At 38.4% G+C, this 27,086-nt stretch overlaps 1 protein-coding gene and 1 pseudogene across 1 annotated transcript in view; one reads left to right on the top strand and one right to left on the bottom strand.

The window, feature by feature from the left end:
* Positions 1-27,086, top strand: part of CCDC3 (coiled-coil domain containing 3) — a 119,880-nt gene that overhangs the window by 89,941 nt on the left and 2,853 nt on the right. The window lies entirely within an intron of this gene.
* Positions 3,056-4,037, bottom strand: LOC112810092 (peptidyl-prolyl cis-trans isomerase D pseudogene; annotated as a pseudogene).

The raw sequence follows: 27,086 nt of genomic DNA on the forward strand, positions 1-27,086 counted from the left end.
CCAGGCGCCCCAACACTATTTGTATTTTGATAGGGATTGCATTGAACCTAACGATTACTCTGGATAGTATGGGCATTTCAGTAATATTCTTCCAGTCCATGAGTATGGTATATGTCTTTGTGTTACTTTTGATTTCTTTTATCAGTGTCATAGTTTTCAGAATAAAGCATCCTCCCACCTAATTGGTTAAATTTATTTCTAGGTATTTTATTTTCTTTGATGCAGTTGAAAATGGGATTGTTTTCTTTATTTCCCTTTCTGCTATTTCATTATTAGTGTACCAGAACACAACAGATTTCATGTATTGGTTTTGTATCCTGCAACTTTATGGATTTATAAGATCTAATCATTTTTTGATGGAATTTTAAGGTTTTCTATTTATAGTATCATGTCCTCTGCAAACAGAGATAAACACTTCTTCCTTACCAATTTGGATACCTTTTGTTTTTCTTGTCTGACTGTAATGGTTAGGATTTCCTGTACTATGTTGAATTAAAGTTCCATTACTATGTTAAGAGTGGACATCCTTGTCTTGTTTGTGATCTTAGGGAAAAACCTTTCAGCTTTCACCATTCAGTTTGATGTTAGCTGTGTGTTTGTCATATATAGCCTTTATTGTGTTGAGGTGTGTTTTTTCTGTATTTTCCTGAGGGTTTTTATTATGAAGAGATAGTGAATTTTGTCCATCGCTTTTTCTGCATGTATTGAAATGATCATATGGTTTTTATCCTGCATTTTGTTAATGTGATCTATCACATTGGTTGATTTGGATTTTTTGAACCATCCTTATATCCCTGGAATAAATCTCACTTGATTATAGTGAATGAACCTTTTAATATATTGTTGAATGTGGTTTGCTAATATTTTGTTGAGGATTTTTGCGTCTATGCTCATCAGGGATATTGGTCTCATTATTATGTGGTTTTTCTTTTTATGGAGTATCTTGGTCTTCTGTTGGTATCAGGGTAATGCTGGCCTTATGGATTGTATCAGGGTAATGCTGGCCTTGGGGAATGCTGGACTTGTGGACAGCTTTTCTATTTTTTATACTTTTTGGAACAGTTTGAGAAAGATAGGTATTAACTATCCTTTAAATGTTAATAGAATTCACATGTGAAGCCATCGGGTCTGGAACTTTTGGATTACCCATTGAATTCTGTTATTAGTAATTTAGTCTGTTCAGATTTTCTGTTTCTTCCTGATTCAGTCTTGGAAGATTTTATGTTTCTAGGAATGTATCCATTTAACCTAGGTTGTCCAGTTTGTTGGCATATAATTTTTATACTAATCTCTTAGAATCTTTTGTATTTTATGATACCAATTTTAACTACTGTTTCATTTTTGATTTTGAGTCCAGTCTTTTTTTTCTTGATTAGTCTGGCTAAAGGTTTATCAAATTTATCTTTGCACAGAACCAGGTCTTAATCTTATTGATCTTTTTTTTAATTTTTTTTATAGATTTTATTTATTTATTTGAGAGAGAGAATGAGATAGAGAGAGAGCACGAGAGGGAAGAGGGTCAGAGGGAGAAGCAGACTCCCTGCTGAGCAGGGAGCCCGATGCGGGACTCGATCCCGGGACTCCAGGATCATGACCTGAGCCGAAGGCAGTCGCCTAACCAACTGAGCCACCCAGGCGCCCTCATTGATCTTTTATATTGTTGTTGTTTTAAAGATTTTATTTGAGAGAGAGAGAGAGAGAGAGAGAGCGCACAAGCAGGGTGAGGGGCAGAGGGAGAAGCAGACTCCCCACTGAGCAGGGAGCGTGATGCGGGGCTCAATCCTGATCCCGAGACTCTGGGATCATGACCTGAGCAGAAGGCAGATGCTTAACCAACTGAGCCACCCAGGTGCCCCAGTTGTTGTTGTTGTTGTTGTTTGTCTCTTTCATTTATTTCTACTCTAATTGTTATTTTCTTCTTCGTAACTTTGGCTCTGTTCTTTTTTTTTTTTTTTTCTAGTTCCTTTAGGTGTAAGGTCAGTTTGTTTTTTTTTTTAAAGATTTTTCTCATTTCTTGAGGTAAGCCTGTATCATTATAAACTTCTTTCTTAGAACTGCTTTTGTTGCATCCTAGAGGTTTTGGGCCATTGGTTTCCATTTTGTCTCCAGATATTTCTTGATTAAACCTTTAATTTCTTTATTGACCCACTGATTGTTTAGTAACATGTTGTTTAGTCTCCATGTGTTTGTTTCTTCCAGTTTTTCTTTCCTATATAATTGATTTCTAGTTTCATCCCATTGTGGTCAGAAAAAATGTTTGCTATGATTTCAATCTTAAGTTTTATTGAGACTTGTTTTGTGGCCCTAACGTGTAATCTATCCTGGAGAATCTGCCGTCGGCACTTGAAAGAATGTGTTTCTGCTGTTTGGGGGTGGAACATTCTGTATATATCTGTTAAATCCATCTGGTCTAATGTGTCATTCAAAGCCACTGATTCCTTACTGATAGTCTGTCTGGATGATCTATCCACTGATGTTAAGTTGGATGTTAAAATGTCCTATCATTGCATTACTGTCAATTTCTCCCTTCATGTCTGTTAGTATTTACTTTATATATTTAGGTGCTCCTCCTATGTTGGATCCTTAGATATTTACAATGGTTATATCTTCTTATTGGACTGATCCCTTTATCATTATGTAATGACCTTTTCTGTCTCTTTTCAGTCTTTGTTTTAAAGTCAATTTTTTTCTGACATAAATATTGTTACCTGTTTTTTCTTTTTGCTTCCATTTACATGAAATACTTTTTTTTATCCCTTTATATTTTTTTTAAGCTTTAATCTGTTTATTAAGCAAGATGTGTCTTTAGGAGTTTAGAAACAGGTTGGACACCATTGTTCTTTGTGATTAATGCAGATAGCCATTTAAAAATAAATTTCACCGTATTTTGTAACATTGTTTTATTGAGTGAACTCTTCTCACTATTTCTAAACTGTAAACAATAGGAAAGTAAAGTATCAAAGGAAACACATCAGTGAGCATATATAACAGACAAAGACCTGTAAATATTCTTATCCAAGAATCAATGCATATTTAAGGAAAACTGAATTTCTTATTAGGCAAACATTTTTGCATATGTTGCCTTCTCTTTTTGTGCCTTTATCTTTTGTTTGACTTCCAGCAGTTCTGCCTGGAGAGCTTTATCTTTTGGTGCTATCTCCTGAGCTTTCTTAAGATCAGCCAATGCTTGATCGTATTCTTTTAATCCTTGCCATTGTTGAGCTCTATGGTACAATGCTTTGGTATTGGATGGGTCTATTTCAAGAGCCTCCAAACAACCGTTGATTCCTCCGTGCCAATTTGACATGTTCAATTTATAAGAACCAATATTCAGCACGCAGCTTAAAGTTATAGGTTGTAGCTTCAATCTATCCACTGGCTTGATAACAACCTTTGAACCTTCCACATGTCTTAAAACTTTGGTGTATTTTTTAATGGACATCTCCCAGTTCTGAGATCTGAAAAAAAAAATATTTCCAATAATTTTTATGGCTTCTGTTGTTAATAAAATTTTATTTACTTTTGCAGATTTTTCACCTTTCACTTTTACATTTTCCAGTATTCTTGCCACACCCATTCCTTTAATTACTTGCCAAATACCACATGTTTCCCATCCACGTGACAAGTCAGCATGGTTGTGATAAAGAACTGAGAACCATCTGTATCGCAGCCTGCATTTGCCATGCTCAATAAAACTTCCTGATCATGCTTATAATAGAAATTTTCAAATTTTTTACCATACTTTCTCCACCTGTCCCATTTTGATTTGAAAAGTCTTCACCCTGAATCATAAATTTCTTAATAGTTTGATGGAAAGGGCATCCTTGGAAATGGAGAGGTTTCCCAGTGGTGGGTCCAATGCCTTTTTCTCCTGTACAGAATGCATGAAAATTTTCTGCACTTTTGGGTACAAGATCTGCAAACAGTTGTGAGACAATTCAGCCAACTCGCTCCCCTCCAATGTCCACATCAAAGAAGACTCTGGGGTTACTGGGGTTGGAGGGCTTAGTTTGGGGGGATGGGTGCGACATTTTTAATTGCAGGTGTGCTTGGGAGTGAACTCAGAGAACCTTGTGGACGACAGGCAGCTCTTTTTTCATCCCTTTACTTTCAGTCTGTATGTATCTTTAGGTGTGGGATGAGGTTTCACATAGGCAGCATATAGATGGGTCTTGTTTTTTAAATCCATTTGGTCACGTGTGTCTTGAGTCCATTTATATTTAAAGTAATTATAAATATATACTGATTGCCATTTTGTTCATTGTTTTCTGGTGGTTTTGTAAATCTTCCATTTCTTTTTCTTTTGGTCTCCTACTTTGTGGGTTGATGGTTTCCTTTACAGTTGTGGTTGGCTCCTGTATTTCCTTTCTCTTTATTTATTTTTTTGTATCTGTTACAGGTTTTTGGTTTGTGGCTACCCTCTGGTTCATATATAACATGTGTATAGCAGTCTCTTTTAAGCTGCTGGTCGCTTAAGTTTGAACCCATTCTAAAAGCACCCAATTTTTACTGCCACCTCCACATTTTATGTATATGTCACACTTTACATCTTTTTACTTTGTGTATCTCTTGAGTAATTTTTGTAGATAAAATATCCTAGTTCATGTCCATACTGCCTTTATAAGTAATTATTATTTTTTCTATGTGTTTGCTTTTACCTGTGAAATTTTTTCCCTTTGTAAATTTCTTCTAGTTATGGCCTTTTCTTCCCCAATTAAATAAACTTGTCAGGTAGAGTATTCTTTGCTGTCGGTATTTTGCTTTCAGCACTTTGAATATGTTGTGCCACTGTCTTCTGGCCTGCAAAGTTTCTGCTGATAAATCACATGATAGCCTCAGGGAGTTTCCCTTGTATATAACTATTTTTCTTTTATTACTTTTAAGTTTCTGTCTTTACATTTAATCTTAGTAATTTGAAATACTATGTGTCTTGGTGTGGACCTCACTGAATTCATCTTATTAGAGGTGGTCTGTTTCCTGGATCTGGATTTCTGTTTCCTTCCCCAGATTAGGGAAGATGGTAGCTATTATTTTGTTTTTTTTGTTTTTTTTTTAATTTTTATTTTTTTATAAAGGTTCTTTTATTTGTTGAGAGAGAGAGAGAATGGTAGAGAGAGAGCATGAGAGGGAAGAAGGTCAGAGGGAGAAGCAGACTCCCTGCTAAGCAGGGAGCCCGATGCGGGACTCGATCCTGGGAACTCCAGGATCATGACCTGAGCCGAAGGCAGTCGCTTAACCAACTGAGCCACCCAGGCACCCAGTAGCTATCATTTCCAAAAAAGGTTTTCTGCTCCTTTGTCTCACTCTTCTCCTCCTGGTACCCCTAGAATGGGAATGTTATTATGCTTAATGAGGTCACAGAGGTCTCTTTAACCTATCCATTTTTCATATTCTCTTGAGCTTTTATTTTAATTCCAATTAACATAGTGTTTTATTATTTTCAGGTGTACATAGAGTGCTTAAACAATCGCATACATCACCAGGTGCTTCTCACAACAAGTACACTCCTTAATCCACATCACCTGTTTAACACATTTCCTGCCCCCTCCCCCCCACCTCCCTTCTGGTAACCATCAGTTTGTTCTTTATAGTTAAGAGTTTGCCTATTAGTTTGAATCTTTTTCTTCCCTTTGGTTGTTTCTTTTCTTAAATTGCACATCAGTAAAATCATATGGTATTTGTCCTTCTCTGATTATTTCACTTAACGCTTTCTAGCGCCATCCATGTTGTTGCAAATGGTAAGATCTCATTCCTTTTCATGACTGCATAATATTAAATTATATATATATATTAATTATATATATTATACATATAATACATATAATACATATATTTATATATATACATGTATAAATATATATGTATCTATCTCACATCTTTATCCATTCATCAATTGGTGGACACTTGGGCTGTTTCCATATCTCTGGCTACTATAAATAATGCTGCTAAAAACATGTATCCCCTTGAATTAGTGTTCTTGTATGCTTTGGGTATGAGTAGTGTGATGGCTGGATCATAATGTAGTTCTATTTTTAACATTTTGGGGAACCTTCATACTTTTTCCAAAGTAGCTACACCAGTTTGCATTCCCACCAACAGTGCAAGAGGGTTCCTTTTTCTCCACATCCCTGCCAACAGCTGCTATTTCCTGTGTTGTTGACTTTAGCCATTCTGACAGCTGTGGGGTGATATCATGGTTTTGATTTGTATTTCCCAGATGATGAGTGATGTTGAGCAGTTTTTCATGTATCTGTTGGCCATCTGGATGTCATCTTTGGATAAATGTCTACCCATGTCTCCTGCCCATTTTTTAACTGGATTATTTGCTTTTGAGGTGTTAGATTTTTATCAGTTTTTTATATATTTTGGATACTAACCCTTTATCAGATATGTCATTTGCAAATATCTTCACCCATTCCATAGGTTACCTTTTAGTTTTGTTGTTTCCTTTGTTGTGCAGAAGCTTCTTATTTTGATGTAGTCCCAATAGTTTATTTTTGCTTTTGTTTCCCTTGCCTCAGGAGACCTATCTAGGAAAAAGTTGCTCTGGCCAATATCAGAGAAGTTACTGCCTGTGCTCTCTTCTAGGATTTTGTTGTTTCAGCCTTGCATTTAGATCTTTAATCCATTTTGAATTTATTTTTTAGTATGGTGTAAGAAACTGGTCCAGTTCATTCGTTTTCATGTGGTTGTCTAGTTTTCCCAGCACCATTTGTTGAAGAGACAGTATTTTGCCCATTGGATATTCTTTCCTGCTTTGTCAAAGATTAGTTGACCATAGAGTTGAGGGTCCATTTCTGGAGTCTCTATTCTGTTCCGTTGACCTATGTTTTTGTGCCAGTGCCAAACTGTTTTGATTACTACAACTTTGTAACAGAACTGGAATTCTGGAATTGTGATCTCTCCAGCTTTGCTTTTCTTTCTCAAGGTTGCTTTGGCTATTCGGGGAAACTTTTGTGGTTCCACACACATTTTAGGATTGTTTGTTCTAGCTCTGTGAAATATGTTGGCATTTCAATAGGGATTGCATTAAATGTGTAGATTGCTTTGGGTAGCATAGACATTTTAATATTTGTTCTTTCGGTCCATGAGCACAGAATGTCTTTCCATTTATTTGTGTTATCTTCAATTTCTTTCATCAGTATTTTATAGTTTTCAGACTATAGGTTTGGTTAGGTTTGGTTAGGTTTATTCCTAGGTGTCCTAGTGTTTTTGGTATGCTTGAAAATGGCATGATTGCTTGATTTCTCTTTCTGCTGCTTCATTTTTGGTGTATGGAAATGCAACAGATTTCTGTACGTTGATTTTGTATCCTGTGACTTCAGTGAATTTGTGTATCAGTTCTAGCAGTTTTTTGGTGACGTCTCGGGTTTTCTATATATAGTATCATGTCGTCTGCTGCCAATAGTTAAAGCTTTACTACTTCCCTGCTGATTTGGACACCTCTTACTCCTTTCTGTTGTCTGATTGCTGGGGCTAGGACTTCCAAGACTATGTTGAATGAAAGTGGTGAGAGTGGACATCCCTGCCGTGTTCCTGACCTTAGGGTAGGTCACATTTTCCCCATTGAGGATGGTATTCGCTGTGGGTTGTTCATATAGGGCCTTTATGGTCTTGAGGTATGTTCCCTCTAAACCTACTTTGTTGAGGGTTTTTACCATGAATGGATGTTGTACTTTGCCAAATGTTTTTCCACATCTATTGAAATGATCATATGGTTCTTATCCTTTCTCTTACTGATGTGAAGTATCACATTGATTTGCAAATATTGAGCCATGCTTGCAACCCAGGCATGAATCACACTTGATCATGGTAAATGATTTTTTTTTTTTTAATGTATGTGTTCGGTTTGCTAATATTTTGTTGAGGATTTTTAAAAATATATTTATTTATTTGAGGTGAGGGGTAGGGGCAGAGGGAGAAAGAATCTCAAGCAGGCTCTGCTGAGCATGGATGCGGGGCTCAATCTCCTGACCCTGAGAACATGACCTAAGCTGAAACCAAGAGTCGGACACTTAACTGACTGAACCACCCTCGTGTCCCTTGTTGAGGACTTTTGCATTTATGTTCATCAGAGATACTGGCCTATACTTCTCCTTTTGAGTGGTGTCTTTATCTGGTTTTGATATCAGGGTAATGCTGGCCTCATAGAATGAATTTGGAAGTTTCCCCTCCTTTTCTATTTTTAGGAATAGTTTGAGAAGGATAGGTATTAAATCTTCTTTAAATGTTTGGTAGAATTCGCCTTTGAAGCCATCTGGTCCTGGACTTTTGTTTGGAAGTTTTTTTGTTTTGTTTTGTTTTTGCTTTTAAGATTTTATTTATTTATTTGACAGAGGCACAGCGAGAGAGGGAATACAAGCAGAGGGAGTAAGAGAGGGAGAAGCAGGCCGCCCGCCGAGCAGGGAGCCCAATGTGGGGCTCGATCCCAGGACCCTGGGATCATGACTGGAGCCAAAGGCAAATGCTTAATGACTGAGCCACCCAGGCACCCCTGGAAGTTTTTTGATTACTGATTGAATTTCTTTGCTGGTTATTGGTCTTTTCAAACTTTCTATTTCTTCCTGTTTCAGTTTTGGTAGTTTGTTTCCAGGAATTTATCTATTTCTTCCAGGTTGTCCAATTTGTTGACATTTTTTTTTATAATAACCTCTTATAATTGTATTTCTGTGGTTTTGGTTATTACTCCTCTCATTTGTGATTTTATTGAGTCCTTTCTATTTTTTTTTCCTGATAAGTCTGACTAGAAGTTTATCAATTTTATTGGTCTGTTCTATTGTTTTGTTAGTTTCTGTAAAATTTATTCCTGCTCTAATCTTTATTATTTCCTCTCTTCTGTTCAGTTTAGGCTTTGTTGTTCTTTTCCTAGTTCCTTTAAGTGTATGGTTAGGTTGTTTGAGATTTTTCTTGCTTCTTGATGCTATAAACTTCCCTCTTTGCACAACTTTTGCTGCATCCCAAGGGTTTTGAACCATTTGTTTTTATTTTCATTTGTTTCCATGTACCTTGTCTTCTGTTATTTCCTCGTTGACCCATTCATTGTTTAGTAGCATGTATTTGTGGTCTTTCTGGGTTTTTTCCTGTGGTTGAATTCTAGTTTCATAGCATTGTGGCCAGAAAAGATGCTTAATATAACTTCAGTATTCTTGAATTTGTTGAGGGTGGTTTTGTGGGCTAATATGTGATCTCTTCTGGAGAATGTTCCCTGTGTACTTGAAAAAGTGTATTCTGTTTTAGGTTGGAGTGTTCTGAATATATCTGTTAGTCCATCTGGTCCAGTGTGTCATTCAAAGCCATTGTTTTCTTATTTTTATTTTATTTTATTTTGTTTTGTTAGTCACCATACATCATTAGTTTTTGATGTAGTGATGCACGATTCATTGTTTTCGTATAACACCCAGTGCTCCATGCAGTACGTGCCCTCCTTAATACCCATCACCAGGCTAACCCATCCCCCCACCCCCCTCCCCTCTAGAACCCTCCGTTTGTTTCTCAGAGTCCATAGTCACTCATGGTTCATATCTCCCTCCGATCCCCCCACCTTCATTTTCCCCTACCTTCTCCTAATGTCCTCCCTGCTATTCCTTATGTTCCACAAATAAGTGAAACCATATGATAATTGACTTTCTCTGATTGACTTACTTCACTTAGCATCATCTCCTCCAGTCCCATCCATGTTGATGTAAAAGTTGGGTATTCATCCTTTCTGAGGGCTGAGTAATATTTCTTTGTATATATGGACCACATCTTCTTTATCCATTCCTCTGTTGAAGGGCATCTCGGCTCTTTCCACAGTTTGGCTATTGCGGCCATTGCTGCTATGAACATTGGGGTGCATGTGGCCCTTCTTTTCACTACATCTATGTCTTTGGGGTAAATACCCAGGAGTGCCATTGCCGGGTCATAGGGTAGCTCTATTTTTAATTTTTTGAGGCACCTCCACACTGTTTTCCAAAGTGGCTGTACCAACTTGCATTCCCACCAACAGTGTAAGAGGGTTCCCCTTTCTCCACAACTTCTCCAACATTTGTTGTTTTTTGCTTTGTCAGTTTTTGCCATTCTAACTGGTGTAAGGTAGTATCTCAATGTGGTTTTGAATTGAATTTCCCTGATGGCTAATGAGGATGAACATTTTTTCATGTGTCTGTTAGCCATTTGTATGTCTTCTTTGGAGAAGTGTCTGTTCATGTCTTTTTTTTTTTTAAGATTTTATTTATTTGAGAGAGAGAAGATGAGAGATAGAGAGCACGAGAGGGAAGAGGGTCAGAGGGAGAAGCAGACTCCCTGCTGAGCAGGGAGCCCGACGTGGGACTCGATCCCGGGACTCCAGGATCATGACCTGAGCCGAAGGCAGTCGCTTAACCAACTGAGCCACCCAGGTGCCCTGTTCATGTCTTCTGCCCATTTTTTGACTTGATTGTTTTTTGGGTGTTGAGTTTGAGAAGTTCTTTATAGATCTTGGGAATCAGTGCTTTGTCTGTAGTGTCATTTGCAAATATCTTCACCCATTCTGTGGGTTGCCTCTTTGTTTTGTTGACTGTTTCCTTTGTTGTGCAGAAGCTTTTTGTCTTGATGAAGTCCCAAAAGTTCATTTTTGCTTTTGTTTCTGTAGCCTTTGGAGATGTATCTTGAAAGAAATTGCCGTGGCCAGTGTCAAAGAGCTTACTGCCTATGTTCTCCTCTAGGATTTTGATGGACTCCTGTCTCACATTGAGGACTTCCATCCATTTTGAGTTTATCTTTGTGTATGGTGTTAGAGAATGGTCGAGTTTCATTCTTCTGTATATAGCTGTCCAATTTTCCCAGCACCATTTATTGAAGAGACTGTCTTTTTTCTATTGCATGTTTTTTCCTGCTTTGTCGAAGATTATTTGACCATAGAGTTGAGGGTCCATATTTGGGCTCTCTATTCCGTTCCATTGGTCTATACGTCTGTTTTTGTGCCAGTACGATGCTGTCTTGGTGATCACTGCTTTGTAATATAGCTTGAAATCAGGCAACATGATGCCCGCAGCTTTGTTTTTCTCTTTCAGCATTTCCTTGGCGATTCGGGGTCTTTTCTGATTCCATACAAATTTTTAGGATTGTTTGTTCCAGCACTTTGAAAAATATCGTTGGAATTTTGACCAGGATGGCATTGAAAGTATAGATTGCTCTGGGTAGCATAGACATTTTAACAATGTTTATTCTTCTGACCCATGAGCATGGAATGTTTTTCCATCTTTTTGTGTCATCTTCAATTTCTTTCATGAGTATTCTGTATGTTCCTAGAGTATAGATCATTTACCCCTTTGGTTAGGTTTATTCTGAGGGATCTTATGGTTTTTGGTGCTATTGTAAATGGAATCGATTCTCTAATTTCTCTTTCTACAGTTGCATTGTTAGTGTATAAGAAAGCAACTGGTTTCTGTGCATTGATTTTGTATCTTGCCACATTACTGAATTGCTGTATGAGTTCTAGTAATTTGGGGGTAGAGTCTTTTGGGTTTTCCACATAAAGTGTCATGTTATCTGCGAAGAGAGAGAGTTTGACTTCTTCTTTGCCAATTTGAATACATTTTATTTCTTTTTGTTGTCTGATTGCTCTTGCTAGGACTTCTAGTACTATGTTGACCAATAGTGGCGAGAGTGGGCATCCTTGACGTGTTCCTGATCTTAAGGGAAAGGAAAAGCCATTGTTTTCTTATTGATCTACTGTTTAGATGATCTATTGATTTAAGTGGGGGTGTTAAGGTCCCTTACTATTATTGTGTTATTATCAATTGGTGCCTTTGTTATTAACTGTTTTTACGTATTTGAGTGCTCCCATGTTTGGTGCATAAATATTTACAATTATCATTTCTTGTTGGATTGTCCCCTTTATTATTATATAATGTCCTTCTTTGTTTCTTATTACAGTCATTGTTTTAAAGTCTGTTTTGTCATCTGAAACTAATGATGTACTGTATGTTGGCTAATTGAATTTAAATTAAAAAAATTACACAAAATAGTCTATTTTGTCTGATACAAGATCTGCTAGCCTGGCTTTCTTTTGACATCCATTTGCCTGATAAATATTTCTCCATCCGCTCATTTTCAATATGCAGGTAGCTTTAGGTCTAAAATGAGTCCCTTGTAGACAGCATGTAGATGGGTCTTTTATTTTTTTAATCCATTCTGTCACCCTTTGTCTTTTAATTGGAGCATTTAGTCCTTTTACATTCAAAGTAGCTATTGATAGATACGTATTTATGACCATTACTTGTTTTGTGGTTGTTTCTGAAGATTTTTTCTCATCCTTTCGTGTTTTCATTAGTTATAGAGCAGGATTTTTTCTTTATTCTTTGCATATTAATTAGTGTTTAAAAAAAGATTCACTTATTTTAGAGAGAGAGAGAGAGAGGGTGAGAGAGAATTTCAAGTGGATTCCCGGCTGAATGAGGAGCCTGATTAGAGGTTTGATCTCACAACCCCGAGTTCATGACCTGAGCCAAAACCAAGATTCACATGCTCAACTGACTGAGCCACCCAGGTGCCCCTTATTAGTGGTTTTTGGTTTGTGGTTGCCATTAGGTTTTTATATTTCTGTACGTAGCAATCTATATTAAGGTGAGGGTTAAGTTTGAACCCATTGTTTATTCCTCTCCATGTTTTTGGTATGTGGCTTCATATTTTACCACCTTTTATTTTGTGAGTACCTTGATTTTTTTTTACATAAATACTCATCCCCCCCCACTTTTGTGTTTCCTAAATTTATACTATCACTTTTGGTTTTCCTTTCCACTCAAAGAATCCCCCTTAATATTTCTTGCAGGATTGATTTAGTGGTCATGAACTCCTTTAGTTTTTGTCTGGAAAGCTCTTAATCTCTCCTTCTATTCTGTGTTATATCCTTGCTGGATAGGGTATTCAGATTTTTCCCTTTCAGCACATTGAATATATCATGCCACTCCCTTGTACTTTGAAAGCTTCTTGTGCAAAATCCCCTGCTAGCCTTAGGGGGTTTCTCTTGTGTGTTACTTCATCTTTTGCTGCTTTTAATATTTTTTGTCGCTATATTTTGCCATTTTAATTACAGTATGTTTTGGTATGGAACTGCTTTTGTTCATTTTGTCGGGGGGGGGGCGTTCTGTGTGCCTCTAGATCTGGATATCTGATTCCTTCCCCAGATAAGGGAAGTTTTCAGCTATTATTTCTTCAAAGAAATTCTCCAGCTCCTTTTCTCCCTCTTCTTTGGGGACTCCTATAATGAGGATGTTATTACATTTGATGGAGTCAGTCACTGAGTTGCCTAAGTATTCTCATTTTGCATAATTTTTTTTTTCCTCTTTTGTTCATCTTGATTACTTTCCATTATTCTGTTTCCTTGGTCATTAATTTATTTCTCTGCTTCTTCCAGTCTGCTATTCTTTCCGCCAAGCATGTTTCTCATTTTGTTGATTAACTCTTTTATCTCTGCTCTTATTTCTTGTCTCTGTGTTAACTGGTCTCAGTGATGCCTTCCACTCTTTTCTCAAGCCCAGTGAGTATCTTCTTGATCATTACTTTAAAGTCTCTATCAGGCATATTACTTAGATCTGTTTCACATAGGTCTCTGGTTGTGGTTCTATCCTGGTCTTTCATTTGGGACAAATTCCTCTGTCTTCTCATTTTGTCTAAGTCTTCGTGCCTGCTTCTTTGTCAGCAAAGTCAGCTACCTCTCCTGAGAGTAATGGCTTTATGAAGAAGGAATCCTGTAGTGCCCTGCTGTATAGTGTCCCTTGTTCCTCACAGCCTGGCACTTCAGGGAGTATCTCCAGTGTGTGCTGTGTGCACTCTATTTAGTCCTTGTTCCTTTATCTTTCAGGCCAGCCATCTTCAGAGGCTCTATTTGTGGGCAGTGTTCGGTCCCTGGCCTGAATGTGGCAATTTTTAACTAGCTGTGTTCTGGTCTGCTTGTGAAATGAAATCTGTCCCCACCACTTCCAGAACTGAGGTCCTGCAAAGCTCCTAGGTCAGGAGACATGGTGTGGGGTAAGGGTTTGGGTTGATCTTCTGGAAGATAGGGCCTGCCATGCTGGGACTAAAGCAGTCATGACTGGGAAGGGCACTTCCACTGGAGTGGGTTGGGGGGAGGCTTGGTGTAAGCAAATTAGGCAGCTAATGTCTGCTCTACACTGATTCCTGCAGGTGGTCCTGTGGTTATGCTGAGGGGCTGGGGAAGGAAATGGCACCTGCCGGTTCCTTTGTTCCTTGGGAGGGGTCTCCCCATGAATGCTGCTTCTCTGGGACATACTCAGAGATGCACAAATAACCTTCCCACTGTGTTCCCAGATGGTCTTCAGATCAGTTTCCATGCTGTATGCTGTGGGCTGTTTGCCCTTCCTTCTCTCCAAGAGCAGCCCCAGCGCACTCTGGGCTCTCCCCAAGCAAAGCCCACTGACCTTTAAAACTCCAGACTTTAAGCCCCACTGGTTGCCAAAAGTCAGAAAACGTGGCCTCTCGCACTTTCTAAGCCACTTGCTATGGGGATTACTTTCCCCTATGCGCTCCTGTCTTTTACCCTTCTCCATGACTGCAGTGACCACGATCTGTTTCTCTCCCAAACCGTGTTTCTGCCCTTTCCACCTTCTTCGATGTGGCCTCTTCTCCACCTGTAGTTGTGGAGTTTGTTCTGCCAGTTTTCAGGTTGGTTTCTGGGGTATGTAGGATGATTTGATATAGTTACATAGTTGTATTCTTGGGTTGGGCAAAGCTTAGGGTCCTCTTATTCTGCTGCCATCTTCCCTTCTCCTTTAATACACTTTTATCTTTTCGCTGCTCAGCTTGATTGCTTTCCATTACTCTGTCTTCCAGCAAGCTGATCCATTCTTCTGCGTCCTCTAATCTGTTGTTGATTCCCTCTAGTGTACTTTTCATTTCCGTTAGTGTATTCTTTGGCTCTGTTTTATATTGTCTCTGTTGAAGTGCTCACTGAGTTTATCCACTCTTCCCTCAAGTCCAGTGAGTATCTTTATGACCATCACTTTGAACTTTTTATCAACCAGATTGTTTGTTTCTTTTAGCTCTTTTACTGTGATTTTGTCTTTTTTTTTTTTCATTTGAGATACTTGCCTCTGTCTCATTTTGTCTAACTCTCTTTGTTTGTTTTTATGTATTAGGTAGGCCAACTAAGTTTTTGAAAGTAGTGGCTTTATGTATATGGAATCCTATAGTGCCCTGTGGTCCAGGTCCCTCTGGTCACTAGAGCCAGGTACTCCAGGGATGTCCCCTGTGTGGGCTGTGTATGCTCTCTGGTTGTGGCTGAACCATGATTGATGTGAGCATGCTCATAAGTGGAGCTGGCCCTCAGCTCAGCTCGCTGCACTGACCCACTTTATATGCCATGGGCCCACTGGTGTACATGTCTCACTCCCTATGTGCAAAGTAGAGGCTGGGCTGACTGGTGGGGGGAGGGGGTTCGCACTTAACCAGCCTGGGTGTCTGCACTTACCACTAGGATGGCTGTGAGTGTACTGATGAGTAGGGCTTGCTCCCTGCACAGTCAATGAGAGGCTTGACTGCGGGAGCTGTGGGTGTAGTGGTGTGTGGTGTTAGCTACCCCCCACCTCAGGACCAGAGTCACTGGCCTGGAGAGGTGCCAGTCCCATGCTGGGCTGCCTGCTGGGTGTGGTGGGGCAGGAGTCATTTTGGAGGACTGACTGCTGGGGTGGGGTTTGCAGTGACAGCCAGTGTTAACACTCTCCAAGTGTCAGGCTGTCTAGGCTGGGGGAGGGCAAGAAAAACAGTACCTGTCAGCACTTTTGTTCCTGGAGAAATCTCCTGCAGATGGCTGCACTTCTGGCATCCGATTAGTCAACAAATCCTTTCCACGTATATCCTAGGTGCTTTTCAAACTGTGTTTGGGCAGAGTTAGTGGGAATGCTGGCTGTTTAAGGGTGGGAACTCGGTTTCCTATCACCCTTAGGTGCTCTTAGAGTTAAGAACCACTGACTTTCAATGCCAGACCTTATGGGGACTTGTTTTCCTAGTGTGAGTCCCTAGGCCAGGTGGTTAGTAATGCCCCATGTGGGGTGTGATCCCCTCTCTTTTCTATGTTTGTGATATTCCTTACTGTTGTGGTTGGTAGCACCAGAGGTTTAGTTCCTGACTGCATTCCTACCCCTTCTTAACCTTTTCCATGTGGCCTTCTCTCTACAACTAGCTGTGGAGGATCTGCTTTGCCTGTTTTCAGGGAGAGTTAAAATACATGTAGTTGTGTCTGTGGGACAAGTTGAGCTCAGGATCCTCATACTCCACCATCTACCCAGTCTACCCTAGGTGGTTTGTTCATTTTGTTCATGGTTCTTCTGTGCAGAAGCTTTTTGGTTTGATGGAGTCCCAGTTATTTACTTTTGGTTTTGTTGCTTTTTTGTTTTGGTGTTAAATCCGAAAATTCATTGCCAAGACCAGTGCCTAGGAGCTTAGCCTTTATGTGTTCTTTTAGGAGTTTTAGGTTTTTCAGGTCTTCCATTCAAATATTTTAATTCATTTTGAGTGAATTTTGTGTATGGTGTAAGATGGGGGTCCAGTTTTCTCAGCACCCTTTATCAAAGAAACTGTCTTCTCCCCATTGTATATTCTTTTCTCCCTGTTGTAAATTAATTGATTGTATATGCAGGGGTTTGTTTCTGGACTCTGTTTTATTGATCTGTGTCTGATTTTATGCAAGTATCATACTATTTGATTACTGTAGTTTTGTGATATAGTATGAAATTAGGAAGTGTGTTGTCTCATCTTTGTTGCTCAGAATTGCTTTGGTTATTCAGGGACTTTTGTGGTTACATACAGACTTTATGATTATTCCATTTCTGTGAAAAATTCCATTAGAATTTAGGTAGGGGTTGTATTTAATTTTAGTTTTTTGGTGTACAGGTCTTTTACCTTTTTGGTTAAATTTATTCCTAGATTTTATATGCTCTGGTGCAGTTGTAAATGGGTTTTCTTAATTTCTATTTCTGATAGTTTATTAGAGTGGGGAGACACAGCTGATTTTAATATATTTGTCTCTTGCAATTTTACAGAACTATTTTACTCTACCAGTTTTTTTGTGGAGTTTTAGGATTTTCTAAATGTAATACCATGTCCTTTGTAAACAGAGACAGTTTTACTTTTTCTACTCCAATTGGAATACCTTTTCTTTTTGTCTAATTGCTGTAGCTAGGATTTAAAAGTGGTGAGAGTAGAGTAGGCAACCCTATCTTGTTATTCATCTTAGGGGGAAATCTTTTAGCATTTCACCACTGAGTATGGTGTTAGCCGTAAGCTTCTCATGTATGGCCTTTATTATGTTAAGGTACAGTCCTTCTATAACACTGAGAGTTTTCATCATGAAGGGATGTTAAATTTTGTCAATTTCTTGTTCTGCATTGATTGAGATGATCATATGGTTTTTATCCTTCATTTTGTTAATGTGGTGTATCACACTGATGGATTTACAGATGTTGAACTGCCTTTGCATCCTTTAAATAAATCCTATTTGATTGTGGTGTATGATCTTATGTTTAATTTCATTTGCTAATAATTTGTTGAGGGTTTTTTTCCTATATGTTCATCAGGGATATTGACCTATAATTTGTTTTCTGTAGTGACCTTGTCAGATTTTGATATCAAGATAATTGATAGTCTTATAAAATGAATTTGCAAGGTTTGCACAAGGAGTGGTATTAATATTTCTTTAAATGTTTGGTAGAATTCATCACTGAAGCATTCTGCTTCTGGACTTTTTTTGGGCAGGTTTTTGATTTACAGAGGACTGATTCAATCTCTTTACTAGTAATCTGTTCAGATTCTCTATTTATTCTTGAATCACTCTTGGTAGGTTTTATGTTTCTGGGAATTTATCCATTTTTTTTAATTGTCCAGTTTCTGTGGTAAAAGTTGTAACTTCTCTTTGATTTCTGGTCTAGTCTGTTTGTTTCACTAATCTTTTTTGTTTTTTTATTCTCCTTTTTTTTCTGGTCTGATCTGTATTATTTCCTTCCTTTCACTAACTTTGCACTTTGTATTTTCTTCCTTTCCTAGTTGCTTGAAGTGTAAAGGTTGTTTATTTGAATTTCTTGTTTCTCAGATTGTACTGCATTCTGTAAGTTTTGGTATGTTGTATTTTTTTGTTTTAATTTTTTTAATTAACATATGAAGTATTATTTGTTTCAAGGGTACAGGTCTGTGATTCAACAGTCTTACACAATTCACAGTGCTCACCATAGTACCTACCCTCCCAAATGTCCATCACCCAGCTACCCCATCCCTCCCACCCCCCTCCCCTCCAGCGACCCTCAGTTTGTTTCCTGAGTTAAGAGTCTCTTATGGTTTGTCTCCCTCTCCGGTTTCATCTTGTTTCATTTTTCCCTCCCTTCCCCTATGATCCTCTGTCTTGTGTCTCAAATTCCTCATATCAGCGAGATCATAGGATACTTGTCTTCCTCTGATTGACTTATTTTGCTTAGCATAATACCCTCTATTTCCTTCCACATCATTGCAAATGGCAGGAGTTCATTTTTTTTTTTGGTGGCTGCATAATATTCCAGTGTGTGTGTGTGTGTGTGTGTGTGTGTGTGTGTGTGTATCACATCTTTATTCATTCATCTGTTGATGGACATCTTGGCTCTTTCCATAGTTTGGCTATTGTGAACATTGCTGCTCTAAACATTGGGGTGCACATGCCCCTTCAGATCACTACATTTGTATCGTTGGGGTAAATACTCGGTAGTGCAATTGCTGGGTCATAGGGTAGCTCTATTTTCAAATTTTGAGGAACCTCCATATTGTTTTCCAGAGTGGCTGCACCAGCTTGCATTCCCACCAACAGTGTAGGGGCGTTCCCCTTTCTCCGCATCCTCGCCAACATCTGTCGTTTCCTGACTTGTTAATTTTAGCCATTCTGACGGGTGTGAGGTGGTATCTCATTGAGGTTTTGATTTGGATTTCCCTGATGCCGAGCGATGTTGAGCACTTTTTCATGTGTCTGTTGGCCATTTGGATGTCTTCTTTGCAGAGATGTCTGTTCATGTCTTCTGCCCATTTCTTGATTGGATTGTTTGTTCTTTGGGTGTTGAGTTTGATAAGTTCTTTATAGATTTTGGATACTAGCCCTTTATCTGATATGTCATTTGCAAATATCTTCTCCCATTCTGTCAGTTGTCTTTTGATTTTGTTGACTGTTTCCTTTGCTGTACAAAAGCTTTTTATCTTGATGAAGTCCCGATAGTTCATTTTTGCCCTGGCTTCCCTTGCCTTTGGCGATGTTTCTAGGAAGAAGTTGCTGCAGCTGAGGTCGAAGAGGTTGCTGCCTGTGGTGTTCTCCTCAAGGATTTTGATGGATTCTTGTCTCACATTTAGGTCTTTCATCCATTTGGAGTCTATTTTTGTGTGTGGTGTAAGGAAATGGTCCAGTTTCATTCTTCTGCATGTGGCTGTCCAATTTTCCCAACATCATTTGTTGAAGAGACTGTCTTTTTTCCATTGGACATTCTTTCCTGCTTTGTCAAAGACGAGTTGACCATAGAGTTGAGGGTCCATTTCTGGGCTCTCGATTCTGTTCCATTGATCTATGTGTCTGTTTTGTGCCAGTACCATACTGTCTTGATGATGACAACTTTGTAATAGAGCCTGAAGTCCGGAATTGTGATGCCACCTGGTTTGTTTTCTTTTTCAGCATTCCTCTGGCTATTCTTTTCTGGTTCCATACAAATTTTAGGATTGTTCCATTTCTTTGAAAAAAAGTTGATGGCATTTTGATGGGGATTGCATTGAATGTGTAGATTGCTCTAGGTAGCATAGACATTTTCACAATATTTTTTCTTCCAATCCATGAGCATGGAACGTTTTCCATTTCTTTGTGTCTTCCTCAATTTCTTTCATGAGTATTCTATAGTTTTCTGAGTATAGATTCTTTGCCTCTTTGGTTAGATTTATTCCTAGGTATCTCATGGTTTTGGGTGCAATTGTAAATGGGATTGACTCCTTAATTTCTCTTTCTTCTGTCTTGTTGTTGCTGTATAGAAATGCACCTGATTTCTGTGCATTGATTTTATATCCTGCCAATTTACTGCATTCCTGTATGAGGTCTAGCAGTTTTGGGGTGGAGTCTTTTGGGTTTTCCACATAAAGTATCATATCATCTGCAAAGACTGAGAGTTTGACTTCTTCTTTGCTGATTCTCATGCCTTTTATTTCTTTTTGTTGTCTGATTGCTGTGGCTAAGACTTCTACTATGTTGAATAGCAGTGGTGAGAGTGGACATCCCTGCCGCATTCCTGACCTTAGGGGGAAAGCTCTCAGTTTTTCCCCATTGAGAATGATATTCGCTGTGGGTTTTTCATAGATGGCTTTTATGATATTGAGGTATGTACCCTCTATCCCTACACTGTGAAGAGTTTGAGTCAAGAAAGGATGCTGTACTTTGTCAAATGCTTTTTCTGCTGTTTTGATTACTTGTTTGATCCACTGGTCAGGAGCATGTTTAGTCTCCACATATTTGTAAATTTTCCAATTTTCTTCTTGTAATTAATACCATTTTCGTCAGAAAAACAGCTTGATATGTGGATTTCAGTTTTCTAATTAAGATATGTGATGTGATGCCTAATATAGGATCGATCATGGAGAGTGTTCTATGTGCATTTCAGAAGAATGTGTATTCTGCTGTTTCTGGATGAAAGAGTCTGTATGTATCCATTAAGTCCATCTGGCTTAACATGTAGTTTAAGTACAATCTATTAATTTTTGATGGAGGGATAGTAAAGTCCCTTATTGTATGACTGTCTATTTCTCTCTTTAGGTCTATTAATATCTCCTTTATATATTTAGGTGCTCCTCTATAGGGTACCCAAATATTTGCAAATGTCATATCCCTTTGATGAATTGATTCCCTTATCATTATATCATGATCTGTGTTTATTATAGCCTTTCTCTTAGTCTATTTTTCTGATAACCGTGTAGCTACCCTGGCTTTCCTTTAGTTTCTATTTGCATGGATGTTCTTTTCCATCCTTTCACCCTCGGTCTTTGTGTTTTCAAAGCTGAAGTGAGTCTTTTGTAGGCAGCATATAGATGGGTCATGTGTTTGATCCATTAAACCATTCCTTTTGATTGGATCATTTAGACTATTTACATTTAATAATTGATAGATATGTACTTATTGCGATTTTGTTAATGGTTTGCTGGTTGTTTTGTAATTCCTTTATCCCTTGCTTTTCCTAGTGCTCTCTTTGTTATTTGATGATTTTCTGTAGTAGTATGCTTAGAAACCTTTATCTTGTATATCTACTATAGGTTTTTGCTTTGTAGTTACCATGAAATCTATATAAAACAACTTATTAAACAGTAATTTAAAGATCATAGAACTTATTTTTGAAAGCATTCTAAAGCTCCACATTTTAACTCTCCCCTTCCATTTTGTTTTTGATGTCACAATTTGCAACATCTTTTTATCCATTAACATATATGTGTATAGTTATTTTTACTACTTTTGTTTTTTAACCTTCATACTGGCATTATAAGTGATTAACCCACTGCCTTTATAACATTACATTATTTTGAATTTTAGTATATATTTACCTTTACTGGTGAGATTTATACCTGCATATGGTGTTATGCTTTTTTTTTTCAGCTTTAATATTTCTTGAAAGGTGGGTCTAGTGCTGATGAATTCCTTTTGCTTTTGCTTCTCTGGAAAACGCTCAGTTCTGAAGGATAGTTTTACTGGGTAGGGTATTCTGGGTGGGCAGTTTTTTCTTTCCACTCTTTATATCTATAGGCATACCTCTGAGATATTGTGGGTTCATTTCCAGACCACCACGATAAAGTGACTATTGCAATAAAGCAAGTAAAATGAGTTTTTTGTTTTCCCAGTATATATAAAAGTTAAGTGCACAATAGTATTATATCTTAAAAAATACATATACATACCTTAATTTAAAAATACTTTATTAAAAAATGCTAAACATCATCTGAACTTTCAGGTCAGAGTAGTTATCATTGATAGCTGTTGACTGATCAGGGTGGGGGTTGAAGAGACTGGGGCAATTTCTTTAAGACAACAATGAAGTTTACCAGAGTGATTGACTCTTCCTTTCATGAAGGATTTCTCTATAGCACGTGATGCTGTTTCATAGTATTTCACCCATAGAACTTCCTTTTCAAAACTGGAGTCAATCCTCTCAAACCCTGTTGCTTTATCAACTTAGTTTATGTAATGTTCTAAATCCTTTGTTTTCATTTCAACAATCTTGATAGTATCTTCAACAGGAGTAGATTCCGTCTCAAGAAACCACTTTCTTTGTTCATCCAGAAGAAGCAACTCCTCATTTGTTCAAGTTTTATCATGAGATTGCAATAATTCAGTCCCATCTTCAGGCTCCACTTCTAATTCTGGTTCTTTTCTACTTCCACCTCATCTGCAGTGACTTCCTCCACTAAAGTTTTGAACCCTTTAAAGTCATCTATGAGGGCTGGAATAAACTTTTTCCAAACTCCTGTTAATGTTGATGTATGACATTTTCCTATGAATTATGAATGTTCTTACTGGCAACTAGAATCGTTTTTATTTTGCCCAGATCATCAGAGGAATCACTATCTATGGCAGCTATAGCCTTTAACGTGTATTTTTTTAGATAATTAGGCTTGAAATATGAAGTGACTCCTTGGTCCATGGGCTGCAGCTGGCTATTGTGTTAGCAGGCATGAAAACAGTAATCTCATTGCACATCTCCATCAGGGCTCTTGGGTGACCAGCTACATTGTCAATGAGCAGTAATATTTTGAAAGAGATCTTTTTTTCTGAGCAAATCTGAACAGTGGGCTTAAAATATTCAGTAAACCATGTTGGTTTTGTTTTTTAACCTGAACCATATTCAGCCTGCTTTTTGGTTCTATTTATAGAACACAGAGTAGATTTATCATAATACTTAAGGGCCCTAAGATTTTCAGAATGGTAAATGAGCATTGGCTTCAACTTAAGGTCACCAGCTGCATTGGCCTTTAACAAAAGAGCCAGTCCTTTGAAGTTTTGAAGCCAGGCATTAACTTCTTCTCTCTAGCTATGAAAGCCCTAGATGGCATCTTTTTCCAATAGAAGGCTGTTTCAACTACATTGAAAATCTATTGTTTAGTGCAGCCACCTTCATTAATTATCTCAGGTAGATCTCCTGGATAACTTGCTGCAGCTTCTTCATCTGTACTTGGTGCTTCACCTTGCACTTGGATGTTACGGAGATGGTGTCTTCCTTAAACCTCATGAACCAACTTCTGCTAGCTTCATAGTTTTCTTCTGTAGCTTCCTCACCTCTCTTAGACTTCATGGAATTGAAGAGAGCTGGGACCTTGTTCTGGGTGAGGCTTTGGCTTAATTCTGTGGCTGGTCGATCTTCTCTCCAGACCACTAAAACTTTCTTCACTTCAGCCAAAAAGCTGTTTTGCTTTTTTATCATTTGTGTGTTCAATGGAGTAGCACCTTTAATTTCCTTGAAGAACTTTTCCTTTGCATTCACAGCTTGGCTAACTATTGGGTGTAAGGGGTCTAGCTTTCAGCCCTGTTTCAGATTTTGCCATGCCTTCCTCACTAAGCTTAATTATTTCTAGCTTTTGAATTTAAGTGAGAGATAGGCGACTCTTCCTTTCTCTGGAACACTTAGAAGCCATTGTAGGGTTATAAACTGGCCTAATGTCACTATTGTTGTGTGTCAGGGCACAGGGAGGCCCAAGGGTGAAGGAAAGAGATTGGGGAAATGTCCAGTTGGTGGAGCAGTCAGAAAACACACATTTAAGTTACCTTCTTATGTGGGTGTGGTTAGTGACACCCTAGAACAAGTATGAGAGTAACATCAAAGATCCTAGGTCACCATGACATTTAATAAGGAAAAAATTTGAATGTTTCAAGAGTTACCAAAATGTGACACAAAGTGAGTGTTGGAAAAATGGCACCAATAGACTTGTTCAGCAAATTGCCACAAATCTTCAGTTGGTAGAAAATGCAGTATTTGTGAAGCACAGCAAAATGAGGTATGCCTGTATATGTCATGCAAGTCTCTATGGGCCTGGAAGATTTCTGCTGAAAAATCTGCTGATAGTCTCGTGTGTGGCGGGTCCCCTTGTACATAACAAGTTTTTTTTTTCCCTCTTTTTAAGATTCTCTCCTTATCTTTAAATTTGACAATTTAATCATAGTGTATCTCAGTGCTAATCTCTTTGGGTTCATCTTAATATTCTGGGCATCCTGGATCTGCATGCCTGTTTTCCTTTCCCAGGTTAGGGAAGTTTTCAGCCATTATTATTTAAATACATTTTCTGCCTCTTTCTCTATTTCTCTTAGGGGACAACATCAAGCAGACCAACATTCACATTACGGGGTCCCCAATCTTTTTTCTTTTTGCTGCTCTGATTGGATAATTTCCACTGCCCTTTGAATTCATGGATCCTTTTTTCTGTGTCTTCAAGTGTGCTGTGCAACTCCTCTGTAGTATTTTTCTGTTCAGTTATTGTATTCTTCAGCTCTGTCACTTCTATTAGGTACTTTGTTCTATTCTTGTTGAAATTTTCACTTGATTCATGTGTTATTCTCTTGAATTCAGTGGACATCTTTATCACTGTTATTTTGAACTCATTGTCAGGCAAATCACTTATCTCCATTTCATTAAGGTTTTTTTCTGGGGTTTTATCCTGTTCTTTTGTCTGGAACATATTCCTCTGTTTCTTCCTTTTGATCTATTCTCTGTATTGGTTTCTATGCATTAGATAAAAGAGCCAAGTCTCCCATTCGCCTCTGGCTTATTAGCTCTTGGCTGTCTCTCAACCTCTGTGACTGTCCAAGCAGCCTGCTTTATTCTTAGTGGCTCCCAGAAGTGGAGGTTGTGCCAAGACCTTTCAGTGTCTCAAAGGGGAGGATCTCAGTCAGCATCTGGATTCAGGCTGATTGGAAAGCAGAACTTGAGGTAGTAACTTTTAAAGTTTGCAGATTTCTCTTTCAGGGGAAGATAGGAAGATGGGCATTTCTGTATACTCCCTGTGTGCTGAGGTCTGTGGTGCTAGACAGTTAATAAGTGTTTCTTTGGTTGCTACTGTCCTAATGAACTCATAAACATGTGCCATGTTCTCAAGGGATGGGTCCTCTGAGCATCAGACACAAAAGCCAGGGTGCCAGATGTGTAGACAAGCTCCTTTCTTGAGGTTAACCTGGAACAGAGGGGGAGCATGAAGAGGACTCCCACAGGCCTCCACAGTCTTTGGAGAGTCTTATCAGTTTGTTAAATTAGAAACCTGCTTATCAGGCCAAAACTCTAAGATAAGCAAATAGACTTCTTTCACAGAAAGATGGGGTGCTTTTCAGTCTGCTGCTTCTACACTGGGTCCTGAGGGATGGTTGCCATGAGGTTTTTAGTTTTGCATAGCCTGTGAGTCTCATGGACATAAGTCTGGTGGCTTTTGAAGCTACCTGTTGCACAGGGGCTCCTGTCTCAGATACACATCTTAACAGTTGGGGTTCAAATCCTTTGCTCCTCAAGGAGAAGCTCAGAATTGTGAGTTCCCTCCCAATTCTGAGTTGTGGCACTGGGGTTGGGGTTGATGGTATGTGTCTTGGCCTCTTCTACATATTGCAATGTGGGTTTTTTGCTTGTTTGTATAATATATAGGAGTCACTCAATTAATTTATTTTTCAGAGGAAATTGTTCTTTAGGTAGCTGTATATTTGGTGTGTCCATGGAAGGAGAGGTGTTCAGGATCCTCTTATGTCACCATCTTGAACTGGAATCTCTTGTCTTTTTGATAAAAGCCATTCTAATAGGTAGGAGGTGATGATATTGTGGTATGGATTTTCATTTCTCCAATGAGCAGTGATGTCTAGCACCATTGCATATACCTGTTGGCTGTATTTATATCTTCTTTGGAGAAATCTGTTGAGGTCCTCTGACTGAGAGACCCTGGAACTGGTGGTACGCAGATGACTGCAGGGTTCCTAGGTAGGAATGACGTCTCTCTGCCTGTTACCTGATACATGGGTGGCCCAGACTCCTCCTGGATCCCATAGCTCTCTCAAAGGCACTAATATTTAGGGATGGATGCGCAATTTTTACTGTGGGGCTGGGGGACAAAAACGAGGGATGTCTTAGGCTGCCATGATGCTAATGTCACTCTTCAATCTTAGGACAATATTATTTGTTGTATATATATGTTTGTACATGTGGGAGTATTTCAATGAGATCAAGTTCCAAAATGACTAAGTCACAGGGAATATGCAGTTTTCATTTTGGTAGATATAGCCAAATCACTTTTTATAGAGGTTTACACTCTATCCACAGGATAAGAGTGCCTATTTCTCCAACTATTGACTTTATTTTGCCAGTCTGAAAAAGAGCAGTTCATTAATGCCCTAATTGGCATGTATCTTTATATGTCCTTTCCAGTGAACTATCCCTATTCTTTGGGTATTTTTTTTTAATAAAGATTTTTTTAAGTAATCTCTACACCCATGTGGGGTTCGAGCCCACAACGCTGAGATCAAGAGTCACATGTTCTACTGACTGAGCTAGCCAGGTGCCCCACTTTGTATATTTTTTTGTTTTGGGTTTTGGTCTTTTACTTATTGATTTATTGGAGCTCTTTTTTTAATTGATTTGTGTTGTGTTTCTTTTGTGTGTGTGTGTTTTTTTTTTTTTACAGAAAAAATATTCTAAATTTTGTTACACCAAACCACAACCAAAAGAACCAGGGGGGTTTTGGTAAGAAGCAAAAACTGAGGTTTTAAAAGTGCCCCTTCCTTCAAGCCCATCCTGCCATGACCAGAATGATTCCCAGAGTAGGAGTATTTGATGCATAGTGCAGCAAAGCCCTTTAAGTTAAAATACTTTGAATGTCCTCTATGGCAGATCCTCACACTTAGGCTTTCCTGGAAAATGTTTTAAAGCCAGGTTAGAATAGGCAAAATTGCCGAATCAGAGCAAAAAGTGAAAAGTCACCAATCCCCTCAGGGAATCAATAGTATACAAGTTGGTAAGCATTTAAAAAGACAAAATATGCAATAGCTTTTAAAAATTAAGCTATGGAAGATACCCCAGAGAGGGTACTTTATATTTGCTGTTAGGGCAGGGTTCACA

Source organism: Callorhinus ursinus, unplaced genomic scaffold (assembly GCF_003265705.2).
Source record: "Callorhinus ursinus isolate GAN/ISIS: 27379988/994484 unplaced genomic scaffold, GSC_fseal_2.0 scaffold36, whole genome shotgun sequence".
NCBI lineage: Eukaryota > Metazoa > Chordata > Mammalia > Carnivora > Otariidae > Callorhinus > Callorhinus ursinus.